This window comes from Lucilia cuprina, chromosome 5 (genome assembly GCF_022045245.1).
Source record: "Lucilia cuprina isolate Lc7/37 chromosome 5, ASM2204524v1, whole genome shotgun sequence".
NCBI classification, from domain to species: domain Eukaryota; kingdom Metazoa; phylum Arthropoda; class Insecta; order Diptera; family Calliphoridae; genus Lucilia; species Lucilia cuprina.
In genome coordinates this window covers 52558991-52564645 of record NC_060953.1, presented here as the reverse complement: position 1 = coordinate 52564645, position 5655 = coordinate 52558991, and positions in this window count along the sequence as shown.

Here is a 5655-nt window from a genome sequence, read left to right as displayed (position 1 = left end):
ACAAAAAGACAGACGGACAGACAGACAGACAGACAGACAGACAGACAGACAGACAGACGGACGGACAGACATCGCTATATCGCCTTAGAATTTATATACGTTTGTGGGTCTATGCTCAATATTTCGATGTGTTGCAAACGGAATGACAAAAACTATGTTTTTGCTATGTTATTGCGTGTCAAATAATGGGTTTCAAACACAAACACACGTTGTTTTTTCTTTGAAAAATACAATTCTTAAAATGTAAAAAAGCCAAAAATAAAGTAATTCTTTATTTCGGAGTACTTCAAAGTACTGCAGACAGTATGTAGTAATCAACGAAAAGTAAGTGGTTATGGAAGTACAACTAATTACCAAGTTTTTGCTAGGTTGTTGAGTTGTAGCTGTTTAATGCTGTAAGAGTAACCTCTTTATCTTCTTTCTAATTAAAAAAAATTCAAATAATTTTAGTTTGTTTTATATTTGGAAATATTATTTTTATTATTATTTGCAATCACAGTTTCTTTTATTATTATATATTTATATAATTATATGTTATTTATATCAAAATTAGTTAATTAAATTATTTATATAATTAATATTATCTATATAAGGCTTAATAACTAAATTAATACACTTAATGCTAACAGAAAAAAAAAGAAACCAAATTTTGTTTTTCACTAATTTTAACTTGATAACAAATATTTGCTTAAATTTATTTATTTTTTTTTAATTTTCTTTACAAATATGTAAATTGAAATAGTAATTTTAATGTTATTATTATATACAAAGAACTAGACATTAATTACAATATATGTATAAGTGTTCATAAATATATATAAAAATTTTTATTAATTTAATTAAAGAAAAAAAGAAAAAATATTAAATATTTACATTGTTATTTAGTAACAAAAGTAAAATACCATATAACAAAAAAAAAAAAAACTGACTGACATATTTGTGGGGCTCTTTACAAATATGTGTCTTTTTTTCTTTCTTTTTTTTATTTAACTTTTTTTCCTTTCTTTTGTAAATGTATTGTATATAAGTATATTATATTTGTTGTTTGTTCTTTTGTTAATTATTTTATAGATTTAATTTATATATTTTTTTCTATACAATTTAACAATAAACTAATAAAGTAATTAAATAAAAGCTAAAAAGTAAATGAAAACAAAAGATTTAATTGATGTTCATATACATATACAAATATAAGCATGTATGTATACATTAGGGTGGTACCTTTAACTAGAAAATTGTATTAATCCGTTAGTATACAAGTTTTAAGAAATAGTCTTTTAAAAATAACTAGATTTTTTTTTTTTTTTTGTAACAAATTTTTGGTTTTTGCCTCTAAGAAATCAAGCCACCTTAATGTATTAGTAACACACACATCCACATGTTCTTTAATCCAACATATTGCATGAATTTGTGTATTAATATATATGTGTTACTTAATATGCAAGTTTTGTTTCACAATAGAAGCTTAAGGTTTCTATGACATGCTTATGCATGTTAGTGTGTCGCTGTTAATATGGATTCGTTGCTATAAAATTTCGTTTATATTATTTTCAGATTTATACTTTCTGTTGTTTATACATTTTCTATTTAAGTTGAGGTTTATTATTTAATATTTTTGAATATTTAATGGAAATTTTTCTGAAAACATTTTTACAAAATTTTCAAATAACATTTTTCCAAAAAAATATATAATTTTTAAATACTATGTAAAAGATTTAGCAACACCAAAACACAGATAGTTCGAAAATGGTTTTGGAGTCTTAAAATTTTTTTAACGTCTCTAGAAATATGGGTACTATCGTTGTACGATATTAAATTCCTACACAATCACACATCTACTTACTGATCACACGATCTAAGAATGAGTTATATGTCTGATAACGCCTTAGTTTGGAACCCCGTGCATAAAAAAAGTTTGCAGATGAATTAGCGAAAATGACATATGTGTTGACAACTCTTGCTATCTCCGATATGGTCTAAAATAAGTAGTATTTTCTGATTATTTCTAAAAAAGACTGCAAATACTTAACTGAAATTAACTAGACTTAAAGAGAGTAGTAGCCAATCTGTAGAACATATACAGAGTGAAACATGTAAGAAATTATAGTAGTGCGATGCCGACCATATAATACCCTACACCTGTTACAAAAAGTAAATTGTAATTTAGTTTTTTTATAATAAAACGTTCAAGTTGATTTGTACCTTGCCTCAGATATACTTAAGTCGTTTATTGTTGAATAAAACTGTGGACATTTAAGTAAAATTTTGAAGGGGGTTTTTTAAAGGGGCTAGGGTCAAATAAGGCCCTATAATTACTAAGTTCATGAGTGTCATCAAGGCTAGTATAGAACTTGGTTTTATAGCTTTTTGTTAAGATACGCGTATATTAAGTCAAAAGTCCTTTTGGGCGGGTTTAGTTATATGGGGGCTAGGTGAAACAATGGGCCGATATTAACCATTTTCAGTAGACTTTGACTACGGTATCATAAAAGATCATGTGCCAAATTTCATTGAATTATCTCCAAAATTGCGATCTGTGTTTGATTACAAGGTTTACAAGGGGGTTCAGTTGTATGGGAGTTAGGTGAAATAATGAAGCGATTTTAACCGGTTCAATAGGCGATCACTAGGACAATAGCCAAATTTCATTGAATTATCTTACATGGACAGACAAAGAGACTGACGGATGTACAGACAGATAGACAGACAGACATATAGACAGACAGACAGACAGACAGACAGACAGACAGGCAGACAGACTGACAGATAGACAGACAGACAGACAGACAGACAGACAGAAAGACAGAACGACAGAAATACAGAAAGACAGACTGACTGACTGACTGACTGACTGACTGACTGACTGACTGACTGACAGACTGACTGACAGACTGACAGAATAACAGACAGACTGACGGACTGACAGACTGACAGACTGACAGACTGACAGACTGACAGACTGACAGACTGACAGACAGACTGACTGACTGACAGACAGACAGACAGACAGACAGACAGACAGACTGACAGACTGACAGACTGACAGACCGACAGACTGACAGACTGACAGACTGACAGACTGACAGACTGACAGACTGACAGACTGACAGACTGACAGACTGACAGACTGACGGACTGACAGACTGACAGACTGACAGACTGACTGACTGACTGACTGACTGACAGACTAAGCTAAATGATTCTGAGCCGATTTACTAACATTCGTTATCAAAGTACATACGAATAGTTAGTAAATTAACAAACTACGATGCTAACAAATCAATAAAGAGAAATAAACAATAATACATATTGTTGTCAAATCATAAATACAGATTTTGAATATTTTTAAAATATTTCCTGAGCGAAAACAATGTGTTATCAAAATGAAAACGGCATTTTGTTAAACAGAACTTTTTGTTGTCGAAAAAACAACGATGCTTTGTCAATATGACACAAAGCTTAATTGAAATAACAACAATTTGTTGTTACAACGACAACAGTACCCTTGAGAACTGGATGTTATTTAAATTTTATACACATCCCTTGTCTAAATTTAAACAAAAGTAGTAAGCTCACTTTCGATAAAGGATTGTTTCAACCATGGAAATTGTGTGCTACGTAAATAGGCAAAGCGGCTTGAAAACCCCTTTAATTCAATACTGTCGACCTGGGAATGTATACAAACATTTTTCGACTCTACTCTGTTTACGCGTAATATGCTAACACGATTTTATTTGATTTGTCCATCTAAGTAATTACTATTAATTTTGCAAATGATTTTTACGTATATTTAAATATACATATATAAGTCCGCTAACTGCAGTTAATATTTTCAGTATTCATTACACACACAACATAATTATCCAATTCACAAACATAACATTATATGTCGTATTTTTCGTACCCTTCCCTACTATTGTGGGGAGGGTACTTTAAGGTGGTCCGACACCCACCTGAAAGTATGAGTTTAGCTATATCTGCCTGAGTGTCTGACTGTACGTCTGTGTGTCCATGTAAACCTTGTGTACACGCTTCAGGTCGCAAGTCGTTAGATAATTTAATGAAATTTGAATGCTTAAAATCGGTTAATTATTTCACTTAGCTTAAATACAAATATACCCCCGAATAGAGATTTTGAGTCAAAAGTTCTTACATCTCTTCTAGAATTATTCTGATAGAAATCTGCGACAAACTCCACAAATGATTGAAGGACGTCATTATTGGGACTGAAAGTAGGGAACCAACATGTAAAATTTTAAAACTATAATTACGTATCTTATTCGATATCAAGGGTATAGCCAAAGAGTATTTGTGTTTTAGTTATGAAAATTTAACACACAAATAGTACAGGGGCGGAGCTATGGGGGTACAAAGTAAAGTACCTTTGCCTTACATAATAAAAATTTCAAAGCCAAATACGATTTTCAAAAAAAAAAAATACATAAAAAATAGATAAAAAGTTTTTTATATAAATAGTAAAACAAAACCCACACTTTTTGATTCCTAAGGAAATTCAAACAAAACTACTTAAAAAATAAAATATATATTTGATTTTTCATTAAATATATAACTTTTAAAGCAAATAAAATAAAGTGTTAATGTTACATTAAGACCACAACTTCAAATGGAAATAATAAAATAACACTAAATTGTTTATTTGAAATGACAAAAACTTTTAGTAAAAAAAAATAAATAAATAACAACACGCACCTTGTCTGCTAACACCCTAACACTAATGACCAGCCACCAATAATACTAGCAGAAAACAGGCAGGACATACTAACCCACATAAACTTAATTAAACTTAAAAAATAAAAATCATATACACATACACTAAAGTATTTATTGTGGTGTGCAGCTATGTATGTATATGCTTGCTAATTGGACCAGCAAAAACTAATTCAATTCCTGTTAAAAAAAAAAACTCAAACACAAAAATTTATTGTGGTAATTTTTTAGACACATTCATAACGAACCAATTTACTAAATATTGCTGGCCTGTCTAATGGATTCAATTAAAGATAGAAAAAAAAATAAATCCTTTACACTGGCCACAAATGTTTTATTTTAATTTGAAATTAAGTTTTTGTTCTACTTTTTCACACTTTACCAAGTGTTTAAACAATTTTGCATGCATACACTAACGGTTTCAGTTTTGTATACATTAAACTTTATTTTCAGGAAACGAATGTCTACTTAGTTTATGACCATTTCAAACAAAACATTTTTATAAAAACAATTACAGTGTATTGTGCTGCAAAAACCTTCTATTATACTTTTTGTCCAAAAAAAATATGTGTGCTTTGGGACAAACAATTTAATGCTACTTTATGTTGAGTTCATGTTTTATACAAATTAACAAAAGTCTTTAGCCTTAAATAAACATGTATATTGTTGTGTTTAAGTAAAAAAATAAACTAAAAATAAATTAACATAAACATTTGAATGTTAAATAAAAATATGTCTGTGTTTTCTGTTGATTAGTACAGTAGCAGTATATCCGGTGTTAAATTTAAGAAGTTTTCTTTTCAAAATATTTCAATTAATTTAAAAATTTATGAAGATGGCAGGCAATATATTTAAGAACTTAGGCCTACTATCAGGCAATGGGCCGAACATAGATCAGAACTTCAACTGGACCATAGATCAGACAAT